At 45.0% G+C, this 16,836-nt stretch overlaps 1 protein-coding gene across 6 annotated transcripts in view; it reads right to left on the reverse strand.

The window, feature by feature from the left end:
- The window catches only part of LOC119177316 (uncharacterized), a 298,601-nt gene that overhangs the window by 197,704 nt on the left and 84,061 nt on the right, over positions 1-16,836 (reverse strand). The gene's annotated exons all lie outside the window — the stretch shown is intronic.

Below are 16,836 nucleotides of genomic sequence, written 5' to 3' on the forward strand. Positions count from 1 at the left end.
CAGCAGCGCATTTTCAATTCGTCTTTGTTTACGGACTTCTTTTTGCCTTGAAATTTGCTGGCACAAGACGTGCTGCAGAATTCATACCGTGATGGCCGAAGCTGAATGAAGTGTATGTTGCCACTTAATAACACCGGTAATACGATTTAAATTGAGCGACGCATAATTATTCTAAATATTCATGTTCGCACTGTTTTTGCTGGTGTTCACCGTCAATAGCTCCACTTTCCCGTCAATGTTACTCGCTTTGATCGTATAAAATGCACGTTCTAGTCACGTATGCAGCTTTGGATTGAGAAATTTATACAAAAATTTTTGAGCCACGTTTTGCGAAGATAAGTTTGTTCAGGTGGAACAAATATTCTGCAATATGACAAAGCGGCTACTTTTCGGTCAATATCGTCGTATATGGTACATTTAAATTGCAGAGATAGCAAATTAAGAACTCGATTAGGTTTATTTCAAAGGTGGGTGGAGGCAAAATCGATCAACTGAGGGTGAAAGTTTAACGATTCCGGAAAAATTCGTAGCAAAAAAGATAAGCTGGCCGCATGTTTTTTGTTAATTACCCTTGACAATTAAGCAATAAATAAATATACGGGTACTTTGCTGTTGACCCGAATGTGATTTCAGATCGAAAGAATTTAGTCACCAACTCGGAATATACATGCATAATTAACTTATGTCAACAGACATTATGAGAAATTAAAAACAAACAAACATATATATTCTTTCTCAACTGCGTTTGTAGCAGCACGTCGGACATCTCAAATGTAGATCTGTCTCTGCCAAAGTGATCATTGTGAAGTAGCGAATCATCGACCGCAGTGCGGGTAGTGTTGGTTGTTTTTCCTTTATTGGCGACGAGTGATCGGGTGACACCCCAACACTCGTCATTAAAGGAATGATAATGAACATACTTTTACTAAACTTTGACTTGTGACGCGTAATGAAATAAAATACTTTTTTTTCTTTTGGTGGGAGACGTGTGACATGGGAGAAAGGTAAAGCAAAACGTCCCCTTTTTATCTAGCATTTTTAACCGCGGCGCCGACACGTTGCTGTGATGTCACGAATTTCAAAAAAAAAAAAACATTCGTGCATTTGGATTGTTCCAATTTAGTAAAGTTTTTCTTACTTTGCTAAGCAATGTTTTTTTATAACGAAATGCTATTTCCATTTCCCTGTAAAGAAGATGGAAGACAAATCAGCCTCTTGAAGTTGATCGAAGGACCCCGAGCAAGTTGAGCTAGAAAATTGCGTGCATGAACAACAGAACTTGTGAGGCCCACCGCATCTCTAAACGGCAGCGGAGTCTAGAGAAGAATAAGAAAATTCCCCCAATTTTGCCTCCTCTACTGGCGCGGGCCCACTGCGTGATGTTACAGCTAATGCGTGATGCTATACTGCCTTGTACTGATACTGTACTATTATACCAGTACTATGAAGTGCTCAGCGACGCATTTGGTAGGCATTCAACAGGGAGCACCGGTACCAGACACCCTAACCACTGGTACCCCCGTACGATCCACCACAGTCATGTGGTATCATTTGAAGGTGATTACTGTGATCTCACGTATTTCAAAGAAGTTTCTCTGAACTCGGTAGGCTGCATCTTCGGTTCCATCGCCAGCTTTCACAAGAAAAAAATTCATACGTGCACTTTCCCCCATTCGTGCATGAATGTGGAATACGGAAAGAGGAATTAAATTTGTGGCCCACAAATGTACCTATTTGTAGGCTGTAAAACCCCAGATAAAAAATTATGGGCCCTAAAGCTACGCCTTTGGAAGTTGAACGTGACAGCGACATCCTGTTCCCAGTGCGTATTTCAAACACTTAGTGCATGAAACCTTTTCGAGTTTGCTATGCACTCACTATACGTGGCCTTAAGGGAATAGGCACAGTAGCCTGTGTGCCTTTTGTAGTGGGATACCGGCTTTCAACCATGTGAATATGATCACATATTCTGACGCCAGTTGGCAATGAACGCTCGTACCATGCATTATTACTGCAATATTACATGTTGCATTGTGAGGCATGTATACAGGACGCGCGTGTTTGTGAAGCATGAAAGCTACTTTCACTGCGATTCCGAGCAGGGGAAGTTATTTTCGCTACTTCTACAAGGAGAGGCGTGGCCGTGTGGAAGAGCATTCGTTTCCACGTAAACGACCTGGGTTTAATCCCCACTCTGACACAAACAACCCTGGTTTGGTCCCCATTATGCTCCAGAGTTTTTTATCATTTATTTATTTTGTTTGCATCGTTCAGATTTTTCGGTCACGCATGGGCTGATGATTTCTCGCTCACAACCAATACCGCCGACGCCGACGCTGGAAGTTCAGCGAAACGAATTGTTTAACTTTATCGTGTTAATATTTAAATTTTATGTTACACTGACCACGGAAAAGTATCGTTCAGTGGAATGCAGATGTTGACCTAGAGCTGCTTGCACGGCTTTTGATTGCGCGAATGCTGCCTGACTGTCAGGCCACTTTCATGTTTATAAAAATATTTGATTATAACTACTAGTCAAATGGGCAAAAAGTTTGCCTGTTTATTTGTGAGTGCACAACGATTAACCCACGAAATGCAGATTGAGATAAAAAATTGAGTGACATGGCCCCTTTTTAGTGAATTTTGGTCTTTTAAAAAAATTATTGGTATGTGAAGTTTAACGTCATAAAACCACTATACGATAATCAGAGAAGCTGTAGTGGAGGGCTCCGGAAATTTTGACCACGTGGGGTTCCTTAACGTGCACCAAAATCTGAGCACACGAACTTACAGCATTTTCGCCTCCACCAAAAACGCTTTTTTCTTGAGAAAGAAAACGCCACAAACGATTGGTGGTCATGCTTCTTCATCATCATCATCATCATCATCAGCCTGACTACGTCCACTGGAGGACAAAGGCCTTTCCCATGTTCCGCCAGTTAACCAGGTCCTGTGCTTGCTGCTGCCAATTTATACCCGCAAACTTCTTAATCTCACCTGCCCACCTAACCTTCTGTCTCCCCCTAACCCGCTTTCCTTCTCTGGGAATCCAGTTAGTTACCCTTAACGACCAGCGGTTATCCTGTCTACGCGCTACATGCCCGGCCCTTGTCCATTTCTTCTTTTTAATTTCAGCTATGATATCCTTAACCCCCATTTGTTCCCTAATCCATTCTGCTCTCTTCTTGTCTCTTAAGGTTACACCTACCATTTTTCTTTCCATTGCTCGCTGCGTCATCCTCCTCAATTTAAGCTGAACCCTCTTTGCAAGTCTCAAGGTTTCTGATCCGTAGCTAAGTACCGGCAAGATACAGCTGTTATATACCTTTCTCTTGAGGGATAGTGGCAATCTACTTGTCATAATTTGAGAGTGCTTGCCAAATGTGCTCAAGCCCATTCTTATTCTTCTAGTTACTTCAATCTCGTGGTTCGGCTCCGCGGTTATTACCTGCCCTAAGTAGACATAGTCTTTTACAACTTGAAGTGCACTATTACCTATCTCGAAGCGCTGCTCTTTTCCGAGGTTGTTGTACATTACTTTCGTTTTCTGCAGATTTATTTTAAGACCTACCTTTCTGCTCTCCTTGTCTAACTCCATAATCATAAGTTGCAATTCGTCCCCTGAGTTACTCAGCAATGCAATGTAATCGGTGAAGTGCAGGTTACTAAGGTACTCTCCGTTAACTCTTATCCCTAACTGTTCCCATTCTAGGCTTCTGAAAACCTCCTGTAAGCACGCGGTAAATAGCATTGGGTAGATTGTGTCCCCCTGCCTTACACCCTTCTTGATTGGTATTCTGTTGCTTTCTTTATGAAGCACTATGGTAGCAGTTGATCCCCTGTAGATTTCTTCCAGGATGTTTATATATACTTCATCGACACCCTGATTCCGCAGTGTCTGCATGACGGCTGATATATGTACTGAATCAAACGCCTTCTCGTAATCTATGAAGGCTATGTATAGTGGTTGGTTATATTCTGGGCATTTCTCTATTACCTGATTGATAGTATGAATTTGGTCGATCGTTGAGTAGCCTTTTCTAAATCATGCTTGTTCCTTTGGTTGATTGAATTCTAATGTTTTATTTACTCTATTAGCAATTACTTTTGTAAATAGCTTGTATACTACAGAGAGCAAGCTGATCGGCCTGTAATTCTTCAAGTCCTTGTCATCTCCTTTCTTATGTATTAAGGTGATGTTAGCGTTCTTCCAAGACTCTGCTACTCTTCCCGTCAGGAGACATCTCGTAAACAGGGTAGCTAGTTTTTCTAACACAATCTGTCCTCCATCATTCAGCAGATCTGATGTTACCAGATCATCATCAGCAGCTTTGCCTTTTTGCATTCTCTCCGAAACTTTTCTGACTTCTATCATTACTGGTGGGGTGTCATCTGGGTTACTGCTAATTCTTATAGTATTAAAGTCGTGGTTGTTCCGGCTACTGTACAGATCTCTGTAAAACTCCTCCGCTATTTTAACTATCCCATACATATGGGTAGTTATTTTGCCTTCTTTGTCCCTCAGTGCATACATCCGATTTTTGCCTATCCCAAGTTTCCTCTTCACTGCTTTGACGCTTCCTCCGTTTTTCAGAGCGTGTTCAATTCTCTCCATGTTATAGGAGAAATTTTCCATGCTTAGGAGAAAAAAAAAACGTATACCATCTCCCGCTAAAGGAAACGATGTGTAGATACAAAGCAGCGGGCGTTAACGCTTACACTGGAGGTGGCGTTGACGCTCGCGCTCATCAAGCGAAAGCCAAGACGCCGTTGACTGAATTCAGATCACGCAATCCAGTGCCCACATATAAGAGATGGCCAGTGAACGGTAATGCAGGAGAGCCTAGTGAGATTCCAAAAAGGTAGGGCGTGTGTTTTTGTGCTCCCATCCTTTCCTTCATCGTCACTCCATGCTATCTTGCGTGCAACACTTCTGGGGGCTTCAGATGTCAGCGCCAAGAGACCGCTGCACGACGGCATATCAACAGGAAGCCGCCCAGGCGATCTCGGCTTCGACATCGGTGCCCGCGCAGCAGCAGCAGCAGCAGGAACCATGGAAGCCTGCGCACTTCAAAAACGCCCCGATTGAAGGAGACCAGCAGCCATCATACTGCCACCCTCTCCCAGGCTTCGAGCAGAAGGAAGGCGCAAAACGGACCTTCCTCTTCTCATGCCACGGCCGTGACTTCTTGCAAGGGGCACAACAACATCTCCTCCCTTCTTGCAACATCTGAGGCTACCCAGAAAAAGGCGCGATCTCTAAGGGCACGCGTGCCTTCGAGCACAACTTCGCGCCCTCAAGACACCCACTTCATTGGTGACTTAACTACAAGTGACCGGACGGCTACCATCGTCCATTGGCCTGTCGGGAAGAAGGCAAACTTCATGGCTGCGTCAAGGGACGCGATCGCTATCTTCCTCTCGAAATTTCCTGATACCAAACGGGCACGGGAGCGGATCTTGATTGCGGTAGGGATGCATCCCACAGCCAATCTGATCGATCTGCTCCAGATTGGATTGATCAGCAGGACTCAGGTTTGGACCAAGCAACTGGACCTGAACACCTGTCTTGGCATGGTCTTTGTAGTGAACCTGATGATCCCCTTCAAGGACCTCACCGACAACATTGCCTCATCAGTACCACTAGTGACCGGAGTTCACAGAGGCATCTGCCTCGCCCTGATATTCGCGGGGCCACGGTCCCCCCTGGCATCCTGCCTTACAAGCAAAGGGCCGTGTTAGTCCTCGCCAGCCGCAACCCCTGCAGCGTTCCGGTTGCGGTCGCTTCGGGCACGCCACCGCCACCTGCTCGCAAGGTGAACGGTGCCTGCGCTGTGGTGTCAAGCATGCCGCAGGACCGTCTGCAGCATAGCATCCACGCTACATAAACTCTCGTGAAAAACATTCCGCAACCGAGCCACGCTGCCCTTCCTGAAAGCTCTACAATATAAGCAAAAGTTAGCCGAGATGGGAGTTTCCCCAGCACATGAGCCTACCAAACTCCCTTGCCCCAATTAATTACTCCCTGGTAGGGAGTGAACTGTGCACATGTCATAGTAAAACGCATTCTGCTTAATGACAGAGTTTATGGATGACATGACCTTGTTAAACTTCCCAAGGAGTTTCAGGTCACGTGGTTAAAAACTTCCTATTGGAGTTTTAAAAAGCAGTTTTAAACGTGACGTGCGCATATAGAAACATACATAAAGAGCGGACACTCCCGCAGGGCCCTGCGGCCCAGCCACTGCGCTGCTTTTAGCGCCACGAGTGGTTGGTCAGACCCGATAATGTCTTCAGCATAAATGAAATAACATATATTTTTTTTCGCACGACGGGATTGGAATCAACACCCTCATGATCCGAAAGCGCCCGTCTTTTCCACTAGGCTACAGACCCATGCTTCCACGATGGGAGTACATGTACATCACATCTAAACCACATGAATGTGCCTCTTTGTGCAAAAAAAATGCAGAAAGACAACACTTTCTAGTCATAATTTACTGTTTTCTGTTGTAAAGCATTAAAAGTCCTCAGCGGGACATGATGTAGAGTGGATATGGGAAAATTGCACAAATTAACAAAATTTCTTCTTTGCAAAAAATTAATGCCCATTTTGGGCATTCAAGGTACTTCTGATAAGGTTATTACATGTAATAATAAAGAATAAAAGCGAGGATGGGTACGCCATCTAGCGGTTAATCAGATCTTCCTTGCTGGGCCGCAAAAAAGAAGAAAGGGCCGGGACCAACGACAATAGCTAGGGTGGCTCAGTGGGCCAGTGGTCCCAGCGAACGAGCGGTATGCTAACATCGCATGCACGGCACGCTGAACAAGCCGGCGATTCATTATACGAAGTGAGCCACTCGCCGACTCATTCGCCCTCTCAGCGTAGCGTGTGGAGCCAATGCCACCTAGATAACTTTGAGGCCTGCTCACTGTGTCTTCCGCGGCCTCAGAAGTCACTCCGTTTTGACTTTTGTGTTTCGCTGCACAGACGTGCCTACGCTTGCTGTCGTCACTAGACAGACATGGAATGCTAAGCCCGACGAACGCTTTTGTTGCGAGCTGCTGTGATTGTTGGCGATTCAAGAAGACCACTTTTTTCTTTGTCCGTGAACTGCAGCGTGGATATGTGATGTGTTTAGTGTACTGGATATTCGCAACCTGTGCGGCTGCCAATCTGAGCGGTTCGGCGATTCTGCGCGGCGAGTCGTCGCGGCAAAGAGAGCGAAGTTTCGAGTATTCTCGTTTTCTAAGGACTACCGAAGAAAGAAATGGGAGTGTGCCGTTCGTGAAGCTACGTCGACATCCACTTCCTTTGTGACACCAAGGTACGTGTGTCCCTACTACATATTTCTAAGTCTTTCCAATGGCTCAATCTTGACCATGTTGCGTTTTTGCTTTAAATAAATGTGTCATGTGTGCTTCTCGCTTGTTGGCGTAAGCCCTGGTATATATAAGAAACGCGCTTCACAGTTCGTTTTCGGAACAGGTATTTTTACTTCAGGGTGAGTAAACATTTTGCTATTGGCGATTACTGCCGCAGTGTTGTAATAGCTCTGTTTTCTTGATTTAGAAAAATGGAAGGAATGATGTTGTTTTACTTAGTGCATTGGTTTTGGGCATAGTATTTTCTTGCGGATGTTCCTACCACTTTGTTTTGGTATTATTGTGGAAAACCCCGTAGCCTAATATGTTTCCTTGAATTTTATATGCGTGCAGACAATTACGGTGAAGCGCTTTTCCAAATGGTTTTCAGGTGTTTCATTTCTACTTCAATCTAGAATACTTAAGAACCACTACCAAAATTACACCAATCCAAGATCCGGCAGTGCAGTAGAAGCAGCCACGGGGGCTACACAGTCCGAGTATTAAAATTTTTTCCAGGCGCTCAGTTATGATTGACTACGCACCACTGCAAGAGAGCCCAGAGCAAAAGAGGAAACGCCGCTTCTTTTGTCGGTCATAAGAGATTTTGTGAAACAAAATATTTTGTTTTTCGTTGCAAAGATCCTCACTTTCACTGAATAGTATACTTGTGGCATCAGCACACAAGCTCCTAAATAATTACGTGTATACGAAGGCAGACGTTAAAAGAGTAGAAATAAAACAACAGAAACTTTTCAAATCAGAAGCGACAATGTTTCAGCATACTCTAGATAGTGTGTTTCTGCGTGCGTGTGTGTGTAAGTGAACAAAATTTAACTTAATTATTTTGTCACTTAGTTGTTCTGTCAAATGTTGCACCTATAAATTGACCACACGTTTGATTGCGTACAATCTGACGTTTTCGTGGAAAAAATGGCTCAAAGGTGAATCTCGAAAAACTTTCAAGCACAATAAATATTTTAAACTAGCACTTTTTTTAACCCAAAAGGCAGAATAAAGCTAGAATACAAGTAAAGCTTGCCGCGAATGCTTTATCTTTCAATGGGAGACTATGGTGGCAATGAATTCGGAGCGTACGGTACGCGCGCTCGCTCGGGCAAAATGAGTGACGTCACGGCGGGAGTGAGCAGGCCTGATAATATTCCTCAAGTGGCATTGGCGCAGCCGACCAGAGTACGAGCGGAAACACAAGGTCGGCACGTTCACGCGAACAACGAAGTGATGTCGGTGGCGATAATCTGATAACACTGAAGGCTGCAATGCCTGCGTTAAGAAATCGGTGATGTTATACGCTTAGGAACAATTTCAAGCAAGTTTTATCTGCATTGAAAGTGTCCTTCACAGTTTCGTCGTACACTTTCGTTCTCTAAGGTCACTGCGGCCTCCGGTTCACAGAGCGTAATACTTCAACGATATAGATAAGTTATCGCGGTCATCTCTAAATGAATCTTCAGTTCCTGCTGTCACTGTTTCAATCTATATTAAAGCGCCTTTGGAAGTTTTAACTTGGCATGCAAGACACCACCGAATCAAGAATAACACCCAATATCAAGGGTCGGCAACCTTATTCGGCGGAGGGCCAAAGTTGCGTAAAGCCGCGATTGCGCGGGCCAGATACTATGGGGTACACTCGGCGACAGCTTTTCTTGACATTGAGCGAAGGCTACGGAGGCGGGGCCTCCGCACATTTGTGTTACTACGCAAGTAGTCCGGCAGCTTACAGCCGATTGCGTTTCCAGTTTCGGTTTTCGCTTGCTCGCTGCGCTAGTGTGTTTAGCAGAATGTATGCATGCAAAATGGGAACGTCAGAGTTAAACTTTGATGAGAGTGCATACATGCAGCTAGTTACTGTGCTGTTTATATACTGGTACATATAAAATTTTCCGTTGTCCAGAACGTTTTCCCAGCATTATTCAGCTATTATAACAGTGAAGTTTAGGTTCCGTCTTCAGCCCAGTATATACGGGTACGCGCCACACGTGATCGAATGTTAACGTTTACGGTATTGAGCCCTGGTACAGGCGAAATGGAAGGCCGGTTGCGGCACGATCCGGCCAGGGGCCTGTCTTGTTTCAGTTTTGCTGTATTCGGTTTACGCCCTCAAAGGCTGTCAGCAATGATCGGCGCAGACTGCGCCTCAGTTTTCAAGAAGCCTCACAATTGTTGTAGATCGTTGTTAAGATTTCGCGCAAGACGCGAACAGTGAAGCTTATTTCAGAGCTTGCGCGGCCACTAGTGATAAGGGTGGAAAGTTCGGCTGGAAAGTCCCAATGATGAGCAGCTTTTCCACGGCCGATGCTGTGCTCGCCGCTGCAAGAGCAAGCAGCAGACGCAGCCGGCGTGCGGAAAACGTGGTGTCGTCCAAGAAATAAAAAAAAAACTAAGGCGCACGATAACTTCTTTTCCATGAACCGCTGTTCATGGAAAAGAAGTACTTGTTCTATCCTTATAATGAAGAAAGTTTTATTTATTTGGGCCAAGTAGCTATTAAAATCAGAAAATAAAATAGGTACTATTTCCTGGCGCGCGCGCATGCAGGCGGTTCAGCTCTATAGCTTCCACAGTGCTGTCAAGAAAAGCTGTCGCCATGTATAGTACACGGTAATATACAAGGGATTGTCGGTTAGGTGCCAGCTCGTAATAATGATTACGTGCTTCATGACTCCAAAAAGTCCCAAAAAAGTGTTCCCCACTCGCCGACATGGCTACTGGTGGTGCTGATTCACGCTTCCACGTTTAATTCACATAGATACACTATAAAGTCGACAGGGGGAGGGGAGGGAAAGCCGTTGTGGTAGCTCAGTTGGTAGAGCATCGGATGGGTTATTTGAAGGTTGCAGGTTTGGTCCCTGCCCAGGGAAAGTTATCTTTTTGTCGACTTTTTTTTCTTCACATTTGCGTTACAATTACTTTTAATAACATCCCTTGTACTTCTCTCAGAATCGTTGTCTGTTGGTACTCATTATTATTTTGTCTAACAAAGAAAATGAGCCCTCAAAGGTACAGCTGCCTTCAACGGTGATAAGTAGTATGTATGGGTAAGTTGTAGGCCGTCACCATTTATTGTTGAATTCCAATGGCAAATCACCAGCGCAGCGAATAGATCTGAGCGAGATTTCTCTCGCCAAGTCTGTGATTAGAACGCGTGTGCCTACCTTGGAGCAGTTGGTATACACGAAAATCTAGTGAGGGAAAGGAGAACAAAGCGTTTTCTTCGTCGTGAATGGTTGCCTGCGACCGTGAACCCCCGGTCGTGACAGGATGAAATGCGGGCGTACTGAATACGTCACGCTCAGTGCCGGTCAAGTCCATCGATTTCGGTGGATTAAGAATTCTGGCTCTACGGGAGCAATCCGTATTCTGCACTTGCTTTCAATATGCCGTTGGAACACACAATTTACGCTAACAATCTGCTGTTGAAATGTGATATCTCCACTCAAAGTAGAAAAGACTGACTCTGGATTTTCCATCGGCATTCAGATTGTTGGATTCATTGGATTCAGACTATTTAAAATAAAAAATTTTTCGCGAACAACTTGACATTCATTTTCGAGTTTTAATGGCGATATCGAAAGTACTCGTGACCTAAGTGTAGGAAACGTGGCTGTTCTGTTACGCCAGACCTGAAGTTATCCGCTAGGCAGTGACTTCAAAATGCGAATGATGCCCCGTCGCGGCAGAACTGTCTTGGAAAAGTGATAACGGCCACCAAGCATCTTGAAGCTCACGTGCACCTTTGCATTAGACCACTCGGCAGTAAGAGATCATTGCAGTCTGTTGCAGGGGAACGTGCTTCTGTTTTTTTAAAAAAAGAAAACTACTGATGACATGTTGATACGACCTCAACTGTACAAAAATGAGAAAACAAATAAGAAATTAAAAGGATCACACCTAGGGTTTTACGTCCCCAAAATCACGATATGCTTACTAGGGACGCCGTAATAGAGGGCTCCAGAAATTTACACCATCGGGTGTTCTTTACCGTGCACTGACATTGCACAGTATACGGGCTTCTACCATTTCACATCCACTGAGATTCGACCACCAAGGCTGGGATCGAACCCGCGACCTTCGGGTCAGCAACCCAGCATTTTAACTTTTACGTTACCGTGGCAAACAGACGAAAAAAAATTAATCTCTATAGAGTCACTTAAGGAACGCTTGGGATGGGTAAATGCGAACATATTACTTGTCGCAACTTATGGCGCTGAGTTTGCGTTAAATTGTCAACTGTAATGGTACAACTTTCGAGGTGACACCGATGCAATACAACAAATCTTATTGCGATCCCTCAGCTTAGTTCTTAGTTGCATTCTAATTAGTGTAGTGCTCGTATGTGAAACGTCGCATCATCGTCCGTTCTTATCTCTTGCGGCCATTCAAATGGTGGTACGCTGCCTCAATGCAGCCGCTGTAGTACGCCGAGCTGCCCGTTTTGCAGCCACTCGCTCTGTATTTTTCGTGATCGGGCACCGTGGCGATGGATGTGAACGTTGTTTCACTATGGCAGCTCGTTTCGCGCATTTCTTTGCATTGAGATGGTCTCATACTTCGTGGACAGTGAACTGGTGCATCAGTCCATGCTCTCTGCTGTCCCGGCTGATGATGTCGACGCGATAAATTACACTTCGGATGAAGAAGACTTTCCATAGCGCCTACAGCGGTGTCATTCCTACCACGCACCATATAGTAGTCACCCGCCAGGCAGAGCCCAAGCACGTGCACAACCTCGAAGATGCTCCTTAGCCTGCTGCAAATTGTAATGCAATGCAACAGTGGTGCAATGGATAGCGCGCCGGATGTGGAGTGATAGAACTGTCGCATCGTGGCTATTTTTTTAATGACGCTGTGTCGTTTTTCCTCCACGACTTTCTGATGATAGTGGGGTCGTAAGCTTGACCACTAATGCTATCACCCTAACATTCATGCAGGCCCTTCCGAATACCACACGTTTGCCGAAAGGCCCTACATAAGCCACTCGTCCAACGACTAATTATATAAAAGCAGGCCAAGCCAGTGCCACTGCGCCCACGCTGCACATGGCTCTCCCGTTTGGCTCCTTGTCGGGCCTGCGAGTTGCAAGCACACGACTCTCACGTTTGCCTTTTGACGCGGATGGCTGAAACTCTGTTGTTTGCATACGGCGGTTTAACGTGCAACCTGCCCTTTCCCGCAACCGCCGAGAACTTGAGCTGCAGGCTGCTCCCGGCAACCAGGAAGGATGCGACCACACATGCCTCCGAGCGCGGTCTGCGTATCGAGGGCGACTCACCTCGTGCCTTCATCACCACAGTGCAAAAAGAGAAAGCGCACAAAAAATTACATACCGGTGGTTTGGCGGGGAGGAAAAAAGAAAACGAGAAGACAGGAACTCTCGCTTAAGCACCGCCTAAAGAAGTCCGAGGTGCGTGCGTGATGAGCCCAGAGAACCGGTCCGGGTTTACTGAGAAAAGCTTGAGAAGAAAAGAACGCTCTGTCGAAAAGATCAAGTAATCGGCTGTGAATACAAACTGACCGAGGAAAGCACCGAGTGGATGGCGTCAATCGGCTTGACAAAACATACACTTCTTCAGGCGCAGAGGTTTTAAGAAAGCAGGGTTTACGACGGTTCAAAATGAATAGAACATCAACAACCACGTGAACACTCACGTAAATTGTTCCTCTATCGCACTTTTCTTTTTTCTTCTTGTTTCTCGATATGTATTGTCTCGGCCGGCATTGGCGTTTTTTCCGCTTCGCAACTCACAGTTTTTTTTTTTTCAATTGTCGAGGAACGTCCTGTTTATATACGTACTCTTGCGCGGTATTCGGTATTTTCAATCGGTTGTATGAGAAATTGGTGACTGTCAAAGTCCCATCGTTCAAAAAAAAACAGCCAGGCCTGCACAGAACGCGCAGAAAAGTTACAGCGAAAGCTGAAAGAGCGCCTCTTCAGAGCCTTTTCTGAACACTCTTTGGGTAACTTCTACGACCACACTTGCTCGGTACCCACTTCGCTCTGAATAATAATTTTTTGTTCTTGTTCTTGATGACCTCCCTTGTGGCCCCCACCTACTATGGAAGATTGGCCAATAACTGAGTAGTGTAATGAAATCTTATTCACTTTTAGAGCAAACGATGTCTACAGTCCCTTAGATATACATTACCATCCCTACTTAATAAATATTTAAATGATGAGCTCAACTTTTTAGTGTTCACAAAAAGAGAAATGCGAGATTATTTTTTTGCCTGGCCTAGTATCTTTATTTTTATTATGTATGTTATCATTACTCGATGTATCGCATTTTTTTTCAGTCTCTGTCGTGTTTATTTTGGTACTGTTCAGTGTATTCGTGAGTGCAGATACATAGTTATTAGTTTGGTCTGTGTCTATTTGTTCTGCTGTTGTCTTTGTAGAATATTCGTCTAATTTTTGTTCTAATTGCCTTCTTACATTACAACAATTTTTTTTCAGAGCTTTAATTTTGAAACTGCTACCATGTACGTGGGGTCTCACGCACTCTAAAGTGGTTTTTCAACCGCTTTTCACCTGATGGACCCTCCAATTGCTTGTAAAAGAGTTGTTGGAAATAAAGAATGAATGGATGAATGCATGAATAAAATTAAAACGTTGCAAGTTTTAGAACGAAAATTTGACACCCACTGAAATGTACCTGCTATAAAAGTTTTGTGTCAGTAATAGATAACAACCTAGATCAAAATCTAACTTTAAAATTAGAAACGTTATGCGAATGTTAACACAGAAGGATAACGATATAGAGTAGTTTCTTAGTCTTTTGGTTGCACTCAGATTATTCCGTACTGCCACGCAAACTTTCTCACTGGCAAACCCAGAAATAGAGGCTCCAAAAGACAGAATCACGGACATAGATAAATTTATTTCGATAGCACGTAAATGACTTTCTAACTTGGGTCTTGAAGCTGTGGTAAATCGCCTACAGCACAAAAAGAAATGATCCATAGTTTCTAGCTCACCACAGAAAGCGCACATTCGAAAAAGAGCCTGACCAGACCTCTGTTAACAAACAATTTATTTTCGGCACCCTTCAGCGCAGCCGCGTAAGTTATGTGTAGTAGACCGGCATTCACTAAGCAATTCTTCGTTTTCGGAGAAGCGTGGTATCCACACTTGTAAAAAATTTCGTGCCAAATAGTAGCAGACGATGATGGCGAATTAGTCCTGAAGGGGGTATGCACCACAGGTGATTGGTCATCAAGAAGAAGCTTTTGTATATGTTGGAGCATTGGACGACCCACTCGTTACACGATTTGCATTGAGTGACGCCTGGTTGTTCCTTTGCTGTTTCCAAAACGATTTATTACTCATAATAACGCGATTCCTTCAAGTTCTCGACATCATGCAAGCATGCCTAAGGCAAGTTTGCAAGAGAGTTACAAGCACCAGCGTTGCTCAGTGGTATGGGCATAGCACGCAGGGGACCAGAGTTCGAATACCACTGTGTCCGTGGTGTTTTTCATTTACTTAGCTTTTTTTCTTATTTCATGCGATGGTTGTTACGGACACCGGCAGCGGCAGCGGAAAACTACGGCACCGCACATGACTCGTGTTATGATCTCATAAAAGCTTTCGCTGTAAAATAATGCAAAATCATTTCAGGCACCGTGCCAGCAAACGAAGCGTTGTAGCTGCAGCATGCATCGGTTCTCGAGAGCGGCGTATTTCTGGAGTGAGCACCGCCATGGGCCAATCAAAGGGCCACAGCCACACGGTCGTTATCGTATGACCGAGTAACCACTGATACGTTATGGTATGTTGTTTATACATTGTACGGAGGTAAAGGCGCCAAGCTGCCACAAAGGTTCATAACGAAATAGTGACATAGGACATTAAAAGTTTGCCTTGAAGAAGAAGCTTGCGAAGGTTCTTCAACGAGACACTCTAGTGCTACACTGATGGCACCAAGCTCTGCATTCATCGAAAAGGCCAAATGCGGTATCTGGAACTTTACGGGGACGGATTTCGCGTGCATAAGCAGTGCCGTTGCTGAGCTTGCAGAAGAAACAGAATCATCCCAGTAAATGTGAAGGCACTTGAAGTCCCGTGAGAGCATACACATGTGCCGGTGCTCTCCTTAGGATTAACTAAAAGAGCTGTCATTTTTTTTTCCCTCTTGTCGGTGAGGGTGGAGCCTGGGGGCCGAAAAATATTGTATTCTACCACCTTTTTGGACGCTCAGTCATGTGTTTACGCAGGCATCGCATTCATCTTCAAGCACTTTTTATGTTCTTTTTCACCGTACGGCAGCGAAGTGTAGAAAAACAGGAAAGGTGGAGCTTTCCGGCTCTCTTTCTCTCGCATAAATATCCACGGCAGTTTGTATAAAGATTCAAGCCGGGCGTGTTTCTTCATTTCATGAAAACTACTTGCATGCCTACGTCAGCGCGAACTTTGTAATATGAAGAAGTAAACAAAAATGCCTAGGTGACCCACAATCTTTCTGTTTTAGGGGTGGAGTGCATTAGGGTCTAGGCTTGTCCGTCGTGCGTTGACCTTGTTCACGGTGACAATGACGGCGATGACACTGAAGACTACGTGCGTTCCTATCCAGACATTCTCGTTCTGCCAGTGAAAAAATTGGCCCCGTATCTGCATGTTATCTGCAAATGTCGTCGAAAGACGATAGACTTGCGTGTGGAGAGAGTGAACAAAACATTTATTTGATGTTCTGCGCAAGAGATCGGGGAATAATATTCTAGAGGCGCTGCGTTAGAGTGCCTCGAGCATGCAGCGGAGGCGACCGAGCGCATCAACTCACGTCACACGTGAGACGTGAGCGCTATCTGGCAGTTTTCTTGGAAAACGTAGCGCGTGGCTCTCAGACGGGCGTGCGCGCCCATCTCGGAGGTGATAAAGTGTAGAACGCAAGGCGACGGGTAGGTGCCACCACCGTGTCGTCTTTGCAAAGCGTTGGAAACACTCCACTTTTCGTGCAAGCATTGCATCGTCAGCGCAGCGTGTAAAGCGCTACGGCCCTTAGAATCACTTATGTATGCATTTTCTAATAAAAGACGCACATACAGAATATATACGTGTTGTTATGGGGCCTCAGATATGCGCAATTATTTCTCTGTAATTGACAATCGCACAAGTATGATTGCTAAATTTTGAGCAACATTGGTGGGTGCTGCGGACGGGGTTGGTCGTTTGAAGTAGCGGCTGGTCCGTTCGGAGTACCCGGTACCGTTAAATGTGGGCAAACAGACAAATGTACAGACAGACAGACAGACAGACAGACAGACAGACAGACAGACAGACAGACCAAAATTTTCGCGTCAAAGGCCCCCAGAAAGACTATCGTCTTCAAAACAAACGTGAACGTGCTCTCGCCAGCGAAAGGCAACACTGACGCAGACAACAAGGTACCCCCGAGGCGAGAGCTCTCGAAGCAGCGGCAGCGCCGCCAACAAATTGCTACTCTACTCTGG

This window comes from Rhipicephalus microplus, chromosome X (genome assembly GCF_043290135.1).
Source record: "Rhipicephalus microplus isolate Deutch F79 chromosome X, USDA_Rmic, whole genome shotgun sequence".
NCBI lineage: Eukaryota > Metazoa > Arthropoda > Arachnida > Ixodida > Ixodidae > Rhipicephalus > Rhipicephalus microplus.